Here is a 22,663-nt window from a genome sequence, read left to right as displayed (position 1 = left end):
GCGCTAGTAAAAGACAATTTTGATTGGACAATTTGAAGCCAACCTATGAACCCTCCAATGGAAGAACCTGCAGAATTTGGAATGTTTCTTACCTAAACCCACCGGACAAAGAGAAGTCAGCCATTTTCCTCGATGCCAGTTTGAAGCCTGATGCCAGACTCCATTTTGGACGACACCCTGATGCCCTTTTCTCTATTCGAGAGAAAGAGACTTTAAGAATTCTAACCCTAGAGACTTTAACTTTGATTTGCCCCCGTCTTGCCCATGCAGTAACTTTGCCCCATTCTCCTTGCCGCTGCAAGGAAGCTTGCCCTTAACTTTGCCCCTTTGAAACTTGCCCCATGCTGATCAACCGGTACCTGAAGGACGAAGACTTTTCTTGAATGCTGATTGTATTTGGTAAATATGAAAGGATAAATGTATTATGCATTGTGTTTTTCCTTTTAGGTACCAACTGCTAATTTTGATAGGGTCCTAGCTAGAAGTTTTCCAAATTTGTGTTGACTAAATTCGTTTTGCATGAAGCCCCACATGCCGATGCTAATTAGAGGTTAGTCGAGGTATTCATTCAATGTACCATGCCAAATTGGAATCTTGTTATGCTGACCGAATGTATGCAATTAGTCAAATACAGTTAGTCATATTGGTGATTTGCATTGCGATAACAGAGTGTATCATTATTCAGATTTTACGTAGATTGCGTTTCTTCCGCCGTTATGGACAGCTAGTAATGTTCATATACATATATCAATTGGTTTTGAGACATATATATATCGTGCTAGCTTTGTTAATATAGGGAAATAAATTCACTAACTTTTAATAAACTGGTGTGGTTATTCATGACTGAAAGGTCATGGTGCACCGAAATACCAACTGTTATTGATTTCGGATGTGTTATATTGATCTATTAATTGAGTGTTGATTACCGATTACAATAGTTATTGATTATTGATCTGAGTGACTGGACTATTTTAGGATGAGGAGAGCCCGACTCGGTTAAAAGATTCACCGACCTCCAACGTGTCCAAGTACAGGTAATTTATAAGGGCTGGACGCGTTATCACTACCATTTCACTTCTATTGTTTATCCAAGTACACATTGGTGAATTCAAGGTTTTACAAAGTGCTATAGTGCTCTATTTTTCAAAAAATATTTGTACTTTTCCCCCGTCCCTAGCCCCAATCCCTCTCCCCCTTGAGATTTGCGGCAACCGCTGCTGCACATACAGATTACAACGAGTCCTCTAGTTAATCTCGGAACCCCCATTTATTTGCTCTTTTCACCACTAAAAATCATCTGGACGCACTTCGTACCTCCTGCAAAGCTGCTTAGTGAAACCGGCTGTGTTTTTTCCCCTCCTCACTCATTCAAACTACAAAAGAGCCATTATCATAAAAAAGGAAACAAAAGTGAGCGGAGAGGAGCCTGAGTCTGAATTTGCATTTCCAATTTGTAATCCATCTGAATGAATATGATATTTGCTGGGCGCCACATCGTGCTGCATGCGTGCAGCCTCAGCCATGAGTTGCACTGTGGAGAAGGCGAGGCGCTCTTTTCACAGGCTGCTTTGCAAGGCAATCCAAGGTGGTGCTTATTGAAAGCTCACTATATTGAAATGCAGAATTTTTTTGTTATTCAGGTTGATGTCATATGTGATTCCTCAAGGATTAATTATAGATTATTTAATGTAGAAATATAAAGTGAAATGTGAGGTTAATAAAAACAATTTGTTTGTTTTTGCAGATCTTCAATTTTTGGGCACTTAAAATGATACAAAGTAAACCTTTGTGTGCTGCATTATTAAATCTGGACTATGAACTCAGCTCAGAGGCATTTTGATTTTACAGCTTAAAGCACTTACCTTTCCTGTTGGGAGAGTGGATTTACATCCTGTAATACAGAGCATTTCTGCTTGTGGACACTCTTTACAACCTTAAATACAGTCCAATAATTGAAAGCATCCCCACTATGCATATTAATAAACATTGCGAATTCCACTACCTAAAAATGTTGTCAACTTCAGTTTGGCAAGCAGTTTAGCTTATTGTAAGTTTTCATGACCTCACACTCCAAAGGAGCACCTTTCTCAAGCAGTATTTTTTGTACTTGAAAATGCTGTGCCCCGCAGGTTAGCCACGAGACCAGGCTCTTAAAGGATTTCTTTGCCAGGGAAAATCTCTGTTAAGGCAAAAACATACGTTTCTGGTGCATGTGCCAAATGTTACAACAGCAGAATGTGCCACTACGATCAATAAGGACCACAGGAATTATGCGATTCTGCACTGCAGCTTTTTGGCATATTTATGGGTTTGCCACATTTGCCACATATTCCACCATCTTCTGCATAATCTGCAGATATTAATGAAACAATTGTTTATAGCTCAAAGTGATCAAAAGTTACTATAAAAAAGGTGGCATGTTAGTTCACAGAAGAGAGCTTTCACAAAGGTTAACTGGTCGTCTTTCAGTTGCTTTTTTACATTTGGTTATTGAACTCGCACTAATCAGGTGAGACCTTTGCCCAGACAGTATTACCGCATGTAAAAATTACAAACTAATGAAGTAACAATATCAAAAACTGTCCTGCATTATGCTACATAGTTTGCCTTTTCTTGCTGTATAGTTTAGGCAATTCTGCCGCATTATTTGGGGCTCACCTGCACATATTTCAAGTGGCCCTGGCTGTAATGTACCATGCTTGTTGCTTCCTTCCAATTAAAATCTGACTTTTGTTATTCTTTGCCCAGTGTGATCCGCTTAGTCTTGCAATCTTTTACAGCATTTGTGTAGCACTTTACCATCCTGTAAAGACATTCAAGCGCTCTAATTTTATATGGTTTCCTGGACACCATGGACGTAGTTTCTGGTGGAAAGGTGTGGTATGTAGTAAGTACTATAAGTGCAATGTTGGATGAGGTTCAAAGTTATACTTCAAACACCGTGAGACGTAGGTCGCTGCTCATTTGCATGAAGTGCTGTTGAGAGTGTTAGCATTGACGCATGGGTCCATACCTTCCTATTAATTTGCATAGATCATCATCTGCATCTTGTGTCTATAGATTATCACAGTATTTCCTCTTTCTTTATGAGATGTGTCAAACTATAGTGTACTTTAAATTATATTGCATAAGGCATTCCAGTTGAAAAATGTGCAGTGAAGCTTTAAAGTCACCGTTAAGCAGCAGCCTACATTTATTCCGATGTGTTTTTAGGTGGAGTACGCAAGTGTTTTGACCTGATGTAAGTGTTGTGGGCTTTTAACCATGCCCACCTCACGACCATTAATTTGATTCGTTCGTGGGCTCGCCTTTGAAAAATCACTTGATTTCAGCGGTAAATACTTTACGTTTGTCCCAGGAAGAATGTAAAAGGAAGTAATTTAGTTATATGCAGGGCCACTGGAATTATATGCAAGGGAAAGACGAAATTATGAGGCAGGCTGACTAACTTATGTGGCAAGAAAAGTCTAGTTATGAATTTAGACAATAACTCAAGGAAATGCGAGACCTATTGCATTGCAAATGCTTGTTCTGTGAAAGTGAACAATGTTGGCACCCTTGACTACACCCTCCATGTGATTTGTGTTTGTACTCGGTGTGGATTTTCCAACTACTCTGCGCATGTCTTCTCAGTTATCTGCTTTGTATGCACACTTTCAATGCGCTGTGTGTGTTCTATGTTAGAGTGCATGCACAATGTGTCTTCACTCCGTCTACGCTCTGCATTCAGTCTTGATATGCAACTTATTTTGGCTTGTAGTTGACATAGCGTCAGAAATCAACCTTCCTACCACTTCGCAATGCTTGACAGTGCACTATCGTTTTACTCTGCGAGAACATCACTTTAGGACAACAGAGTGAAGAGGCAAGGATTCCCTATAATGAGGATGACTAGTACTTCTGCAAGCTGCAGGAAGGAGAAGCAGCGCAAGGAAATGCTGGCACAGCGTTGGCCAGGCTAGACTGATTCCTAACCATGTTGGGTGTTCCTGAAGCACCAAGATGTTAAACCAATAGGCAAAAACATTGTATTTTTCTTAATTTTTCGAAAAAATCCGATTCTGGACTCAAGGAATGTGCAGTTATGTACTTCCCCACTACTTCCTGGTTTCACAAAGTCGAAATATTCTTGTGATTTTCATGCTCGGAACACACATTTTTAGAACATTTTACTCAAATCATAATGCCCATAACTAGTGCGCCCAAGATGAATAAAGCATTCACTTCTACAAAGGAAGGGAACTACTTAAAGCCTGTCTGTTTTTACAGAACAAACTCAGACCAGCATGCAAATTCGTAGAACCCATTTTTTCATTGTTTATTTTTAGTCCTCATATGATACAAGAGGCAAGGAGTACGTTATAATAGGATACCGACAGGGCCCGACTAACTGAGGGCCACTTCGCCAGGACAAGCCCTCGTTCGATATTTCAAACGCTGTATTCCTCTCTTGTTGATTTTTATTGTTAATCCTTGGACCTCTGAGCTCTCCTCTCCTTATTTCTTATGCTGTGCCAAAAAGGATTCCCACTCCTTTTTCTGAACCACTAACACAGTCCATTCTAACAAGGTTCTGTGCTGATCCACTACATTCAATGCATTTTGGCGGAGAATTGGACACCCATTTCAAACATTTTTCTCTTTGTGCAATTAATATCAATATGAATAATAGTTGTTACGGTAGCTTCCTAAATGTTTCTTTAGGACTTTCACTTTCGAGAACACCAAAGGTTATTGGTGCAAGGCTTACATTGACCTCTTATTTCATTGTATCTGTTATCTTGCCCACTTCCTGAAAAAAGTGTTGGTCGTTCAGACACTGATAGAATAAATGGAAGTCATCTGCTTCCCCCAATTCGCATTTTGGGTAGCACCTAAACTTCTGCACTCCCAGCTTTGACAATGTCTTCAGAGACCAATACTCTATATTTAGTGTAAATAGATTATTTCTACTAAGTGATGCAGATTTTAGAAGCCCAAAGTGTGGACATTGAAACTTGCCATAAGTGCATTAGTTCCAACAATGTCAAGTTCACTCCCCAAATTTCCTCTGGCAGTGTAAGGGGCCCATATTCACTTTGCACTAACATACAATACCATTTCGATACCTATTCTTCTGAGGGGGGGTGGTCATTTGTAGTTTCTCCTCCCATTCCATACTGTCTTTCCCTTCGTTACCCTGTTCATGTACCCAGCTCGACAGCTGATAAAACTTAAATTCTGAGAGCCTGTTATCCGTGACCTCAGAGTGCCTCCCTCTATCAGTTGTCCCATCTTGGTAACTCAGCATCCTTTTAAGACCTAGCTAGTGTGCCCTGCAAACAGTCAGGAATTCCCAGTGAGTCCCATATCGGAACCAAATCACTGTAATATGTGATTCCTAGAATGAGACTATTCTGAATACAGACCTTACATGCAGCACTCAGGGTGCTTAGTCTGATGCTTTTAAAGTATTTTGGGTGGCCAAATTTGAAAAGGAAGTAGTCAGCTTCTTTGAAAAGATTTTGTTTAGGGCTTGATAGAAAGGGGAGATCTTCTGAAAGCCACTCGTTGATAGTATTCTTACATTTTTCAGTTGAAAAGCCCAGCAGTATAGCTGGAAGCCTGGGCCACCCTCTAGTCTGCGCTTACACAGTTTCCCCCAGGCAATTATTGCGCCCCCGTAAGCCCAGAAAAAAACTGCACAGTTCCCCCTGTAGTTTTCATAACCATTCTGCCCTAAAACTCAAAGATAACAATTTAAAAATAAAGGTAAGCTTTGCGAGAATCATCGTCTTAATTACAATGGTTCTACCAAGTATTGAGGGAGCTAAGCCAGTGAGTGCTAGTGTGTCTTAGTTTCTGACATACACATATTAAAGTTTATTTGGGCCATTTTAGCAACATCTTTCACCACCTCAATTCCTAAATACCTAATTTGCTTATTTTCCATAGGGTTATCAGATGAGTCATTCCATGTCATCAGTTCAGTTTTCTGTTGATTTACTAAATAGCCAGAGACCCTCCCAAAATCATTTAGTGTATTTAGAATAATGAGAAAAGAGCTTGTAAAATCTTGCTTACATATCATCAGGCCATCTGTGCAGAGTGCTACTTTTTCACCTAATCATGATGTTGAAAAGGAAAGATCTCCTGCTTTTCCCTTATTCTATTTGTTAGAGGTTCAATATATAAGTTACAGAGTAGGGGGGCAAAGGGCACCCTTGTCGTGGCCCTCTCTGTATCTGAAACTGCTATGTTAAATTTCCGTTAACTATGATCCTTGCTGTTGATGATTTGTACATAGCCCTAACTGCCCTGAGGAAGTTTTCTTCTAGGCCATATTGGTTATTTACTTCATAGAAGAATGTCCAGCTCACCCTACCAAAAGCCTTAGTGGTGTCAAAGGTCATAACAGTAAGAGGGGAGTTTGCATTCATTGCCATGTCTATTGCAGCCACTAAATCCTGTGTCAGTTCATACAGTTGTCTACCCTTCATACAACCCTTTTAGTCTTTGTGCACAAGCCCCTTAATCACCTTCTCTAGTCTTTTTTGCCAATATTTGAGGGTAGATCTTGCAATTCTTGTTCAGCACTGACATTGGAACACATGATTAACAGATTTTGGGGTCTTCATTAGGTTTTAGAATTATAGTGATTATCGCCTCATCCCATGAATGTGGCTGAGCGTGTCCTTCCACATATATTTCAGTTAGTAGCCTACCCAGAAACAGAGTGCGTTTATCTTCAAGGACACTGTCCACTCATAAGTTTGATAGTTCCTCAGACTGCCAGCCATACACACATGCAGAGTTAGTGCCCTCTCCCCTCCTCCCCCCTTCCTGTAGCCCAGTCCTGCCCCTCCCTGCACCTGCTGGCTGAGCCAACAGATGGAAAATGAAAATTAAAGGGATAGCATGCTATTGTTTCAGCTGCTGGCTCAGCCGGGGAGCGACCCCCCTCCACCACTGCGGAGGAGCGGCCCCTTTTTAACTTGCAGACAAGCTCATCATCTCAGGTGTTTCTCTGCACAGGCAGGACTCATTCAAACTGTGTACTAAGAAGAGTGAAAAAGGAAAAAAAAATAGGCAGCAAGCAAAGATCTGAAACAGCATCCATGCATTGATCAGGACTGCTTTAATGCTGCTCAAGTTTAGGAAAATGTAGAAGACCTACGTCTTGAGGAACATTACATCACAATATATTAATGGCCGCAATCCAGTTTCCTCTTCTGTGAGAAAACTGGGCTGATTGCAAAAGCCCTCTAACTTTTTGTCCCCATTTTTCACTTTTTGCTGGTGTTTTCCTGACTCTGATGGTGCCCTGGCTTCTGTTAATCAGCCCCATGGCCTGAGCTCTGTGTAAAGTGAGTATGCAAATTAGGCTAATTATAATTGGCAGTATCAACCTACCTATAAGTCCCTAGTATGCGGTAGGGGATGCAGGTTTAGGTCCCCCAGCATAGGTAGTGCACCCATAGGTGCACTGCAGAGGTGCCCAGGGTCATTTTAAAGGCAGGCCTTCCTTGCTGGCTGCTTTTCAATTAAACTTACATGCAAATTAGACTTTGGAATTAAAAGTACTTCCACAATCTTAAACTACCTTATTTTGACATAGGAATCGCCCCAAAGGTGTACCTTAGGTGCCCCCAGGGTTGGGTGCAGTGTAACTATTAGTAGGGGCCTCATAAAATATGTTTTATAAGCCCTGGTGAGGGAAAATAGCCAAATTTGTTTTTCCTTCATTGCAGTGAATAGGCCCCATAGGCTAAAATGGGGAGACTTTATTTTAATTAATAAAATCTCCAAAAGAGCTAGATATGGCACGTTTGGTCTCAAACTAATTGTTATAACAAATGAAACAACTTGCCTTTGTTGGATTTAATATAACTAGTTCAGGGAAAGAGTTTTATAACTCTACCTGAAAGTCACCAGTTTCAGCCCTGTAGTGCCCTTCTCTGATTGGCCAGCCAGGCTGCCATGCTGAGGTGTGAAGTGGCCTTAGCTGAATACAAAGGAAGTGCATGGGGGAGGAGATCTACCTCAGCAGATGGTGAAACAGAATGGGGAGGGAGCAGCCAAACCGGTTTTCAAGGAGGGAAGAACATTTGGAGCAGCTCAGGACTTCCCCCATTTCCTGCAAACCCAGACAACCAGGTGCCCTCTTGATTAGATTAGGAGAGGGGTGTTTTAAGGATTTTTAGCCACACCAGTGGGTGTGCCCAGCCAGATCTCACCTCCAAAATTCAGTTTCCGCCATTTTGGAGTTTTAAGGAATGTTGCTCCCTGGGATTGATTTTTGACACACTTCCCAGAAAGTGGTCATCCAAAAGGTTAGTGGCCTGACTGTGATTGGACAGTTGTACCCCCCTGCTTTCCACCCCAGGAGGAAGGATAAATACAGCAGAGCTGCTCCCACACCTCCAATCCCTACAGGAACAACAACAGAAGAAGAAGGACTGCCCTGCTGGTTGCCTGACCTGCACCTGGACACTGCACTCTGAAGGACTGCACCAACTGTACACTTGGGCTCCACAACTAAACAGACTTTTTTATCTGTCTTCAATTGGCTCAAAAAGGAACTCCCTGTTTGCTACAGGTAAAGAATAGCTAACCAGAGTCCTCTTCATGAAAATGTGAAGGAACTGACCAGTGGCTAGTGGTAATTTTTGGATATGAACTAGGTGCATTCTGGGAGTTCGAGTCCTAACCCTCAAGAAGCAACTCAGAGTTTCTGGAACCTTGGGGTGAGCTGTGGACTCCTAAAGGACCTTCAACCACCTTCTGGAAGAAGAGGCAGAAGTTTTAGCAAACTTTTGGAAAAAAGCTCCCTAAAGGAGCCGACCCACCACGGTGAGTCAAGCCGGCTTACCTCAACTGGAACCCAGCCTGACTTGCAGGTTCCTCGCACTGAAAATCTCCGAGAGCCCCAGACTTTCAGGATTTCACCAGGGGCTCTTGGAAAGGTGATCCAATGACCTTGCATGGAATCAGCTTTCAGTGGAGGGTCGACCCCCCTCTTAAGGAAAAAGCTCTGAAAAAGTGCCAAAGTTAGAACGTGAAAAGTTGACTGGGACTTCCCACACAGCATATTCAAGGAGGGCTTCAGGCACATCAGATCAAGATTCAGCTCTGACCCAGATGAAGATTTCCGTCCTGAAAAATCATCTAAGTCCGAAGGTAGAGTTCCTCATGAGATCTCCTGTGACGCGTATCCTAAGAGGGCTCCAGGGATCGGATTGGTGACTTCGTCTTTCTGAAGAAAATGAAAACTATAATGGCGGTGCACCACTTAGTTAGCAATTATTAAATAGAATATAGAGAAAGTCCAATTCTTCTATGGTATAAGTAAAGCAAATCTTCTTTTTATTTTCTTCCAATTCCATACATTTTTTCCACAATGATGTTGTTACAGCATGATACGCATAATAACGACAGCCAACGCGTTTCGCCCTTCAACATAGGGCTTCTTCAGGGCTGTAACATAACATGAAACAATGATATAAGACAACAGTAAAAAGCAATAATTCAAAACACACCAACATCACTTGAATCCATAATAAAAACGAAACAAAATCATGAGACAGGACATAAACGTGTGATGACATATACATATATGAATGTGTACATAGCAGTAGGTCCAAGAGTATACTGAGATTGTCCAGTATGCAATGAATATAGTATAGTTCAGGGAACTGGCAAAGAGATAGGTTCAAACCCGAGAAGTGAAAAGCCAGTTAAAAAATAGGTGAAGTGAAAGAAATGTATGATGTACTTGGGGAAAGTAACGTCTTACCCAGTATAAAAGTCTAATTAGTGCTCAAATAATCATGCAATAGCTTATCTGAAAAAAACATGAGCATACCTATATGTTGTCCGGTGGGTCATAATTGAGATATTCTTGAAGAAAATGTTCCTAATGGGTCTAATGGGGAAAGAGAGGAAAAAGAAAGAAGGTAGGAATAATGAGGGCCGTATGTACTTGATGGTATGGAAGCCATAGACAATGAGTCCTGATAGATATAACCCTGAAAAGTATAACTAGCCACTACCCCCATTGGTAATCCTAATATTGTCAGATTAGGTAAAAAAAAAAAAGAGAGAGAGAAAAAGATATTGCCCGTAGCATGCTGGTAAACAGAGCAATTAATGTAGCCATCACACAATAGTCGTTATCAAACAATCGGTGATTCAGAACATAGAGGGTTTCAAAAGTACTTCCACCGCCAATATCGGCAGAGAATGTGAGAAAAGACATGTCTTACCCGAAGGGAATTCAAAATATCGAGGTGATATCATCTGTGACCATTATTACGGTTGGGAACCATTCATGACGAAAGAGGTCCAGCACCACCTCGCCTTATAGTTTTCATTATTAGGTTTTCTTTTACCTATTGAGCTCCTCTTGCAGCAGGAGCTTGGGTGGAGTTGCACACTACAGATACTAGAATAAAAAATGTCTTCTTTTCTGCCGTGGATAGTTGGGAACTTATAGGAATTGGTGCATTTTTTATGAGCCTGCTGCATCCTATTTTTGCATAGTGTCTTTCTGAAGAATATCTTCAAGAAGTTACTAAGTTTGAAGCTAAACATTTGACCGAGGCCTCAGGATTGCTGTAGCTGAGCAGGGCTCCATTGCGGTCAGCCTCAAACTTTGACTTTGCCCTGGTCTACAGCGACCATATGACCAGATTGGGGCCTTTAGTTTCTTTGTGCTAGAAAATATTAAGGCCCACATCACAACCCCGGTGGACAGCGGTAAAATGGAGAAAAGTCCTGCCAACAGGCCGGCGGTACTTTTCCCTATAATATGACATTGTACCACTCCGTCCACCACGGAGGTACCAGCCGCCGGGCTGTCGACTTCAGTCTCCAGCCTGGCGGCCGTCACTAGCCCACCCGCAGGGATATGACCCCGCCTACTGTAGTAGACTGGCCTGGTTTGTAGTGGGTACCTTGGGTACTTACACCTTATACCAGGTCCAGTTATCCCTTATTAGTGAAATGTAGTAGTGTTCTTGCAGCTTAGGCTGATAGAGGTAGCTAGAGCAAAGCAGCTTAGGCTGAACTAGGAGACATGCAAAGCTCATGCAATACCACTTATAGTTACACAGTACTAATACACAAGTAAGGACAATACTCAGTGTTATCAAAAATAAAGGTTTTATTTGGGTGACACAGTACCAAAAATATCTTAGAGACAATACTCCTTCTGGAGGTAAGTATTATGCACAATATATACTATAGGCACCAAAATTAGACAAGTCACAGAACAATGCAAACAATAGGAAATGCTATAGAATGCAATGGTAGAAAATAAGTCTAGGGGCAACACAAACCATACACTAAGAAAGTGGACTGCGAATCACGAATTCCCCCCTAGACAAGTGTAGTGTGTGCAGAATCACTGGGAGAGTAAGAATACAGTAAAGGTAAATAAATTACCCCACCCCAAGGAGCAGTAAAGCAGGAGTCAAGTACTGCAAGTTTCCTTAGAACACACTACACCTCATGATTGAGATTATGCAGTAACCAACCAAGTCTGCAAAGAACAACTGCTGGATTCCTGGACCTGAAGACCTGCAGAAGAAGGAGACCAAGTCCAGAAGTTGAAAGAAGTTCCAGGAAGGACAGGAGCCCCTGCCAACCCAGAAGAGGGTGAAAAAGAAGAGTACACGGTTAGAAAAGGCTGCAGAAATGAGCCCTAGGAAGATGACAGCAGGTTGCTGCATGATGCAAAGGATGTCCCACGACGTATAGATGGATGCAGATGTGATTTTGTGTTGGAAGCCGCTAACAGGCCTTGCTTACGACAAAAGTGCATTTTGCATCAAAAACCTCAACTCAATGTGAGGAGGAAGAGGGGGCTCTCAGCACTTTAGAGAGCCCTCATGATGCCAGCAAGCACCCCCGGGAGTCCTAGGACACGGGGACAAATGAGATGCAAAACACGGTTGATGCAGCACAACAAAGGACGGTCCCATGCCGCTGGAGAACAACTCAGCAAGTTGAGCATCACAGGATGGAGTGCTGGGGATCTGGGCCAGGCTCTGCATGAAGGAATTTTGCAAATAGTGCACAGAGGCCTCAGGAGGTGAAGAAGACGCAGTACACAGTGGTATCATCGCTCTCCAGGAAGGCAAGGTATTAACTCCTCCAAATTGCATCAGCAGGACCTCAGGACAGTCTATGTCAATAAGGTCCACCCTCTGTGTCCTTAGGAGCAGGCTCGTCGCTATGACAGGAGTCCAAGGTACCGGTCGTCTTCTTGGAAGGTGCCTGCTGGAGAAGGGGAGTGACTCTGTCACCCCACAGGAGAGTTCTTCGGTCCTTCTGGTGCAGGATGAAGACAGGGAGTTCTCAGATCATATACACCGTGGAAACTGTTGCAGTTGCTGGCTGAAGCTGAAGTTGCAGAGGAAAAGTATCCCTTGTGGATACTTTGTTGCTGTTACAGCAGTTCCTGAAGCAGGCTGTGGTTGACCCGAGGTCAGAGGATGATGAAGTTGTTGCAGAGGATTCCTCAAGGAAACTTTCCAGCAGAATCTGAAGAAAACCCACAGGAGAGACCCTAAATAGCCCTGAGAGGGGTATTGGCTACCTTATCAGGTATGGCCCTATCAGGAGGGGTCTCTGACGTCACCTTCTGGCACTGACCACTCAGAGGCCTCCAGAGTGCCCCCACACCTTACGAAGCAAGAAGGCTGAAGGCTGGGACACACTGGAGGAGCTCTGGGTGCCTCTAGGGTGGTGATGGACACAGGAGTGGTCAATCCCCTTTCCTTTGTCCAGTTTCGCACCAGAGCAGGGGACAAGGGGTCCCTAAACCAGTGTAAACTGACTTATGCAAGGAGGGCACCATCTGTGCACTTCAAAGCATTTCCAGAGGCTGGGGGAGGCTACCCCTCCCCAGCATGTAACACATATTTCCAAAGGGAGCGGGTGTAACACCCTGCTCTCAGAGGAAATGCTTGGTTCTGCCTTTCTGGGACTGGGCTGCCCAGGCCCCAGGAGGGCAGAACCCTGTCTGTCAGGTGGCAGCAGCTGTAGCTGCAGTGCAAGCCTCAGAGAGCTGGTTTGGCAGTACTGGGAGTCTGTGGTGGAGCCCCCAGGATGCATGGAATTGGCTCCCCAATAACAGATGTGGAATGGGGGATGTGAGAAAGTAGCCTCTTTCTAGCCTTGTTACCCCCACTTTTAGCCTGTTTGTGAGTATATGTCAGGTGTTTTCACTGTCTCACTGGGATCCTGCTAGCCAGGGCCCAGTGCTCATAGTGAAAACCCTATGTTTTCAGTATGTTTGTTATGTGTCACTGGGACCCTGCTAGCCAGGACCCCAGTGCTCATAAGTTTGTGGCCTATATGTATGTGTTCCCTGTGTGATGCCTAACTGTCTCACTGAGGCTCTGCTAACCAGAACCTCAGTGGTTATGCTCTCTCTGTACAAATTGTCACTAACAGGCTAGTGACCAATTTTGCCAATTTACATTGGCATACTGGAACACCCTTATAATTCCCTAGTATATGGTACTGAGGTACCCAGGGTATTGGGGTTCCAGGAGATCCCTATGGGCTGCAGCATTTCTTTTGCCACCCATAGGGAGCTCTGACAATTCTTACTCACACCTGCCACTGCAGCCTGAGTGAAATAACGTCCACGTTATTTCACAGCCATTTTACACTGCACTTAAGTAACTTATAAGTCACCTATATGTCTAACCTTTACCTGGTAAAGGTTGGGTGCTAAGTTACTTAGTGTGTGGGCACCACGGCACTAGCCAAGGTGCCCCCACATTGTTCAGGGCCAATTCCCCGGACTTCGTGAGTGCGGGGACACCATTACACGCATGCACTATACATAGGTCACTACCTATGTATAGCTTCACAATGGTAACTCCGAATATGGCCATGTAACATGTCTAAGATCATGCAATTGCCCCACCAATGCCATCCTGGTATTGGGGAGACAATCCCATGATTCCCCGGGTCTCTAGCACAGACCCAGGTACTGCCAAACTGCCTTTCCCGGGGTTTCACTGCAGCTGCTGCTACTGCCAACCCCTCAGACAGGTTTCTGCCCTCCTGGGGTCCAGCCAGTCTTGGCCCAGGAAGGCAGAACAAAGGACTTTCTCAGAGAGAGGGTGTTACACCCTCTCCCTTTGAAATAAGGTGTCAGAGCTGGGGAGGAGTAGCCTCCCCCAGCCTCTGGAAATGCTTTGATGGGCACAGATGGTGCCCATCTCTGCATAAGCCAGTCTACACCGGTTCAGGGATCCCTGAGCCCTGCTCTGGCGCAAAACTGGACAAAGGAAAGGGGAGTGACCACTCCCCTGACCTGCACCTCCCCTGGGAGGTGCCCAGAGCTCCTCCAGTGTGCTCCAGACCTCTGCCATCTTGGAAACAGGGGTGCTGATGGCACACTGGACTGCTCTGAGTGGCCAGGGCCAGCAGGTGATGTCAGAGACTCCTTCTGATAGGCTCCTTCAGGTGTTGCTAGCCTATCCTCTCTCCTAGGTAGCCAAACCTCCTTTTCTGGCTATTTAGGGTCTCTGCTTTGGGGAATTCTTAGATAACGAATGCAAGAGCTCATCAGAGTTCCTCTGCATCTCTCACTTCACCTTCTGCCAAGGAATCGACTGCTGACCGCGCTGGAAGCCTGCAAAACTGCAACAAAGTAGCAAAGACGACTACTGTGACCTTGTAACGCTGATCCTGCCGCCTTCTCGACTGTTTTAATGGTGGTGCATGCTGTGGGGGTAGTCTGCCTCCTCTCTGCACTAGAAGCTCAGAAGAAATCTCCAGTGGGTCGACGGAATCTTCCCCCTGCAACCGCAGGCACCAAAGAACTGCATCACCGGTCCTCTGGGTCTCCACTCAGCATGACGAGTGAGGTCCCTTGAACTCAGCAACTCTGTCCAAGTGACTCCCACAGTCCAGTGACTCTTCAGTCCAAGTTTGGTGTAGGTAGGTCCTTGCCTCACCACGCTACACTGCATTGCTGGGAACCGTGTGTTTTGCAGCTACTCCGGCTCCTGTGCACTCTTTGAGGATTTCCTTTGTGCACAGCCAAGCCTGGGTCCCCAGCACTCTAACCTGCATTGCTCGACCTCCTGAGTTGTCCTCAAGCTTCGTGGGACCCTCTTGTGCAACTTCGGGTGAGCTCCGGTTCACTCCATTTTGTAGTGCCTGTTCCGGCACTTCTGCGGGTGCTGCTTGCTTCTGAGTGTGATTCTTCTCTTGCTGGGCACTCTCTCTGTCTCCTCCTGCAATTGGCGACATCCTGGTCCCTCCTGGGCCACAGCAGCATCCAAAAACTCTAACCGCTACCCTTGCAGCTAGCAAGGCTTGTTTGCGGACTTTCTGCACGAAAACACTTCTGTACGACTCTTCACAATATGGGATATCCATCCTCCAAAGGGGAAGTTTCTAGCCCTTGTTGTTCCTGCAGAATCCTCAGCTTCTACCATCCAGTGGCAGCTTCTTTGCACCCACTGCTGGCATTTCCTGGGCATCTGCCCACTCCCGACTTGATCGTGACTCTTGGACTTGGTCCCCTTGTTCCACAGGTACTCTCGTCAGGAAATCCATTGTTGTTGCATTGCTGGTTTTGTTGTTTCTGGCAGAATTCCCCTATCACGACTTCCGTGCTCTTTGGGAAACTTAGGTGCACTTTGCACCCACTTTTCAGGGTCTTGGGGTGGGCTATTTTTCTAACCCTCACTGTTTTCTTACAGTCCCAGCGACCCTCTACAAGGTCACATAGGTTTGGGGTCCATTCGTGGTTCGCATTCCACTCCTAGAGTATATGGTTTGTGTTGCCCCTATCCCTATGTGCCCTCATTGCATTCTATTGTGACTATACATTGTTTGCACTGTTTTCTGTTGCTATTACTGCATATTTTGGTATTGCATACATATATCTTGTGTGTGAGAAAACAGGGCTGATTGCAGAGGCCCCATAACTTTTTGCCCCCATTTTCCTCTTTTTGCTGGTGTTTTCCTGACTTTGATGGTGCCCTGGGTACTGCTAACCAGTCCCAGGGCCTGTGCTCTGTGTAAAATGGATATGCAAATTAGGCTAATTATAATTGGCTAAGTTAACCTACCTATAAGTCCCTAGTATATGGTAGGGCATGTAGGTTTAGGGACCACAGCATAGGTGGTGCACACCTAGGTGCACTGCTGAGGTGCCCAGTGTCATTTTAAAAGCAAGCCTGCCTTGCTGGCTGCTTTTAATTTAAAGTTATATGCAAATTCGACTTTGGAATTAAAGGTACTTCCAAAGTCTTAAACTACCTTATTTTTACATATAAGTCACCCCTAAGGTGTGCCCTATGTGCCCCTAGGGCTGGGTGCCATGTAACTATAAGCAGGGACTTTATAAAAATAGATTTATAAGCCCTGGTGAGGTAAAAACAGCCAAATTCGTTTTTCCCTCATTAAAGTAAATGGCCTTCATAGGCTAGAATGGGCAGACTTTATTTTAAATTTTAAAGTCTCCTTAAATGTTGCATACCAAGAATTTGGTATCAAATTAATTGTTGTAATAAATCCTACAACTTCCAGTTGTTGGATTTAATATAACTAGTTCAGGTAAAAAGTTTAGACTTTACCTAAAAAGTTGCCAATTTCAGCTCTGCATTGTTTTTGCTGCTGTGCTCTGATTGGCCAGCCTGCAGCAGCTTCTGCCAGGCTGCCTTGATGAGGTGTGAAGTGGCCAGACTTCACACAAAGGAATGTGCTTGGGGGAGAGAATCTCCCCTCAGCAGATGGTGAGGCAGGAAGGGGGAGGGCTGCCAAACTGGTCTTCAAAGGCAGAGAAGGACATTTGCAGCACCCAGCAACACCCCCACATCCTGCAACCCCAGACAGCTAGGTGCCCCCTTGATTAGATTAGGAGAGGGCAGGAGAGGGGTGTGTTTATGATTTTTAGCCACACCAGTGGGTGGGCTCAGCCAGATGTAACCTCCAAAAATCAGATTCAGCCATGTTGGATTTTTAGAGACTGTTGCCTTTTGGGATGGATTTTTGCCACACTTCCCAGGAAGTGGTCATCACAGGGGGACGACCCTGTCCCTGATTGGAGAACCAGGGCCCCCCTGCTTTTCACCCAGGAGCAAGGATAAAACTGGCAGACCTGCACCCACGCCTCAGATCCCCTCCAGAATTCAACAAGAAAGGAACTAAAGAAGAAGAAGGACTGCCCTGCTGGACCCCTGGCCTGCACCTGGACCCTGCACTCAGAAGGACTGCACCAGCTGCACACTTGGGCTTCACCACAAGAAGGACTTTGCCTGGCTTCATCTGGTTCAAGGAGGGACTCCCTGTTTGCTACAGGTGAAAAATTGCTAAACCAGAGTCCCCTGCACCAACTCCTGAAGAAAGCGACCAGCTGACCACTGTCCAGTGGCCAAAAAGGAGTTTGCGCCAGGTGCATTCTGGGAGTTGAAGTCCGCACCCCCCAAAGACCATCACAGAACTTCTGGACCCTTGGGGTGAGCTGTGGACCCCAAAAGAACCTTAAAAGAACATCTGGGTGAAGCCCCAGAAGTTTCGAAAAGATTTGAGAATTTTTGGAAAAAAGCTCCAGAGAGGGACCGACCCGCCGTGGAAATTCTAGCCGGCTTGCCTCAACCGCGACCCGGCCTGACTTCGTGGTTCGTCCCGGTAAAGAAAAACATCCAAAAAAGAGACTAAGGCCCTCATTCTGACCCTGGCGGTCGGCGGAGAGACGGCGGTCGGACCGCGAACAGACCGGCGGTATTAAAAATGGCATTCTGACCGCGGCGGTCCCCGCCGCGACCGACCGCTACTTCTCCACTCCGACCGCCGCGGCGGTCATGACCGCGGGGCTGGAGTTTGCGCACTCCGGCCCGGCGGTCGTCCCAAGACCGCCAAGGGTATTATGACCCTGCCTACCGCCGCGGTTTCTTGCGGGCGGGAACCGCCGTGCGAACCATGGCGGTAAGCACTATCGGGGCCAGGGAATTCCTTCCCTGGCACTGATAGGGGTCTCCCCCACCCCCCACTACCCACCCGAGTCCTCCCCCCACACCCTCCACCCCCCTGCCACCCCCCAGAGGTGGTACGAACCCCCTCCCCACCCCCACCCCGACATGCACATACATGTACCCCGACATGCACACACCCCCAACATGCACATATACACGCCCCCTACACACACATACACAACGGGGACACATACCCGCACACATACATGCCGACATGCGCACCTGCCGAACAGCACACATTACCCATAGACACAGCAGCACCCCCCGCCCGCATACACGCACTCACACACCCACTCTACACACTCACACGCACACCCCCATGCACGCCCACATCACACAACACCCCCCCACCCCCTCCCCTCACGGACGATCAACTTACCTTGTGCGTTGGTCCTCCGGGAGGCGACAGGAGCCATAGGGACGTGACCGCCAACAGAAGACCGCCAACAGAAGACCGCCACACAGAAATGTGGGTCGTAATTCTGTGGGCGGTGTTCTGCTGGCGTGGCGGTGGAGGTTGACCAGTCTCCACTTTCCCGCCGACCGCCAGTGTGGCTGCTGGCGGTTTTCCGGCGGAACGCTCCCAGCGGTCAGAATGCGCACAGCGGCACACCGCCGCGGTCGGCGGTCTTCACCGCGGCGGTAACTCAGCGGTCTTGCGAAAAGACCGCCAAGGTCAGAATGAGGGCCTAAGTCCGAACGTAAAAAGTTGACCGGGACCTCCCAGCCATCGTATCCGAGAAGGGCTCCATGGACGTCGGATCAAGATCCAGGTTTACCCCAGTCGAAGGATTTTCATCTCGAAAAAACGACTAAGTCCGAAGGTAAAAGTCTCCACCGAGGAAACCCACATCGCGTATCCAGACAAGGGTTCCAGGAGGTCGGATTCAACTGGCAGGTTCGTCCCGGTGAAGAAAAACTTCAAAATAAAGACTAAGTCGGAAGGTAATTTTTTAACCGAGGCCTCCCGCGACCTGTAGCCGAGCAGGGCTTCATCGCGGTCGGCCTGAAAGTTTGACTTTGCCCCGGTCGAGGTGCAACCAGATGACCCGATTGGCGCTTTTTGTTTCTAAGCGCTAGAAAAGTAATAATTCTTTAAAAATTCATATCTCCGGTTCCCCTGAACCGATTTTAATCGTTTTTGTGTCATTTTAAAGATAAAAATATAAACTATTTTTATAAATTGGTTTTGGATTTTTAAACTGTTTCCTGTGTTTTATTTAATTACTGTTTTGTGATATTTGAATGCTTTACACTTTGGGCCTGATTCTAACTTTGGAGGACGGTGTTAAACCGTCCCAAAAGTGGCGGATATACCACCTACCGTATTACGAGTCCATTATATCCTATGGAACTCGTAATACGGTAGGTGGTATATCCGCCACTTTTGGGACGGTTTAACACCGTCCTCCAAAGTTAGAATCAGGCCCTTTGTCTCCTAAGTTAAGCCTTGACGCTCGTTGCCAAGCTACCAAGGGTTGAGCTGGGATTAATTTACTGAGACCTAACTGTACCTATGTGGAGGTTAGTGGCTTGTTGCTAGGTGTAGGTACCTACCTGCCCTACCAATAACCCATTTTCCAACATTGTGTATATTTGCTATCCTCATACTGAGGGTGCTCACTGAGATACTTTTGGCATATTGTCATAAAAATAAAGTACCTTTATTTTTAGTAAATCTGTGTATTGTGTTTTCTTATGATATTGTGCATATGACACTAGTGGTACTGTAGGAGCTTCACTCGTCTCCTAGTTCAGCCTAAGCTGCTCTGCTAAGCTACCTTTTCTATCAGCCTAAGCTGCTAGACACCCCTCTACACTAATAAGGGATACCTGGGCCTGGTGCAAGGTGTAAGTACCCCTTGGTACTCACTACAAGCCAGTCCAGCCTCCTACAGGGGAGAATTCTATGATCTTAGACATGTTGCATGGCCATATTCGGAGTTACCATTGTGAAGCTACATATAGGAATTGACCTATATGTAGTGCACATGTGTGATGATGTCCCTGCACTCACAAAGTCCCGGGAAATGGCCCTGAACTATGTGGGGGCACCTTTGCTAGTGCAAGGGTGCCCTTACACTTAGTAAGTTTGCATCTAACCTTCAGCAAGTGAAGGGTAAACATATAGGCTGACTTAAAAGTTACTTAAGTGCAGTGAATATGTCTGTGAAATAACATGTGGGTTATTTCTCGCAGGCTGCAATGACAGGCCTGTGCAAGGGTTTTCCTGAGCTCCCTATGGGTGGCAAAAGAAATGCTGCAGCCCATATGGATCTCCTGGAACCCCAATGCCCTGGGTACCTAGGTACCACATACTAGGGACTTATAAAGGGGGTCCAGTGTGCCAATTGAAATTGGTAAATGAAGTCACTAGCCTACAGTGACAAATTTAAAAGCAGAGAGAGCATGAGCACTGAGGTTCTGATCGGCAGAGCCCCAGTGACACAGTTAAGCACTACACAGACACACACATTAGGCCATAAACTATGAGCACTGGGGTCCTGACAAGCAGGATCCCAGTGAGACAGGCAAAAACATACTGACATACAGGTACAAATGGGGGTAACATGCCAAGGAAGATGGTACTTTCCTACACCTACCGCCATGGTTTTCGTAGCTTCCTTACCGCCACGAAAACCATGGCGGTAGGCACTATCAGTGACAGGGAATTCCTTCTCTGTCACTGATAGGGGTCTTCCACACCCCATCCCCAGGTTTCCCCCCCACCCTCCGCTCCCACTCCAGACCCACCCCCCAACATTCACGCACCTTCATGCACCATCTTACACACTCATATACACACTCATACCCACATTCACCCACGCGTGCATATATCCATTCACACACATCCGCACACAATGGCATGCATACAAGCACACACGCATTCACACAACACAACATACACGCACTCACACATCCATATATTCACACACATACAACACGCAACACACCCGCATTCACGCACACACAAACTCCTTCCCATGTTGGAGCACCCGACTTGCCTGATTTCAAGGGGTCCTCCGGCAGGAAATGGGACGGGGCGCTGCTGCCAGCAGCAGCGTCTGCCAGCAGAACACTGCCAGGCCGTATCATGGGTCATGATACGGTCTGTCTGCGGCGGTCTACTGGCATTGCGCTGCTGCTGGCAGCAGCAGCACCACCTTAATGCCATCCGGCACTATGCCCGCAGCTGGAATTCCACCATCCTTCTGGCAGAATCCCAGCTACGGTCTTAATTTGGCAGATGACTGGTAGACACGGCAACAGTCGATTGGCAGCCGCTGCCGCAGCGGTAGGTGGTATATAACGCTAATGGTTTAATGAGGCCCTAATTCTTTAAAAATTCATATCTCCGGTTCCCCTTATCCCATTCTAATCATTTTAGTGTCATTTGAAAAAAAAATACTCTATTTTTATAAATTGGTGTTGGAATTTTATTGTGTTTTGTGTTTTACTTATTTACTATTCTGTGATTTTTAAATGTTTTACACACCTGTCTCCAAAGTTAAGCCTTGACGTTCATTGCGAAGCTACCAAGGATTGAGCAGGGATTAATTTATGGAAACCTGACTGGACCTAGTGGGGGTTAGTGGCCTATTGCTAAGTGTAGGTACTTATCTGCCCTTACCTATAATCCACTTTCCAACATCTCCTAACACTAATTAACTTTATGCTTATCTTTTAAATTAATATAGGTCTTATGAGATCAGATTATGTGAATTTAAGAGCTTGAAGAATTGTATTCCAAAATCCCAAATTCAATAGGTATGAACAAAGGAGTCTCCAGTCAACATTGCCCAATGATTTTTCTAAGGCCATTGATGCGACAGAGCTTTATGGTTCAACTGTATTTGGTCTACATAAGATAGATGCTAAATTTTAGCTCAGTCCCATTGAAACAGTTTTCACCTATGCCTTTGGCAAAATGTTCAAAAGAGAAATGCCACAATAGAACGACTGAGCATTGGAATCTTTGACACCTTTCAAGATGACTGTCATATTTGGTGCCTGCTACTACACAAGTAGAAAATTCCATGATAAAACTTAAGTAAGTGCTAGCTAGTAACACATTGATTATTTCCAATTGATAATTTTCTTCTTAAAGGCACAATGTGACATCAAAACTAACTTTTTAAGAAAACGTAGCAACATCAGCGTGCTTCCTCCTCGTCTTTCTTCAAACCTTAAATGGTGCTGCCAAATTCAGAACTCACCTGCTCCCTCATAACCTCTACCATGGAATGAAGAGGTCTTGTGATGGTTTCACTCCCAAGAGCTCCCACAAACTTTACTGAACCACAAGCATTCTTTTTCCTACTTCCTCTCTTGATGTATTTTTCACAAATGAAACTGTTGATGGGAGGTGGTGAATCTGCAGATGAGTCTTTTTACTTTTTGGAAAGCGTGCTATCTTTCTAGTGCCTAAATGGTTGCATGATGTAACCTTATATACCATTACTACATATGCCTTTACAGCACATCCATAACAACACATATGCAATTCATATGCTTTTACCATACATGTTTTTACCAGCTTTACCAGACAAAAGTTTGCAATGCAAAAGCCTTTACTATCAAGAATGGCTTTACACCGAAGATGTATGTTTTTTGTAGGTAAGTAAAAAGTCTATTTACCTATATATGTATATATAATATATATAGTTAGAGAT

This window comes from Pleurodeles waltl, chromosome 2_2, assembly GCF_031143425.1.
Source record: "Pleurodeles waltl isolate 20211129_DDA chromosome 2_2, aPleWal1.hap1.20221129, whole genome shotgun sequence".
Lineage (NCBI taxonomy): Eukaryota > Metazoa > Chordata > Amphibia > Caudata > Salamandridae > Pleurodeles > Pleurodeles waltl.
Note: the sequence above shows the minus strand (reverse complement) of the source record.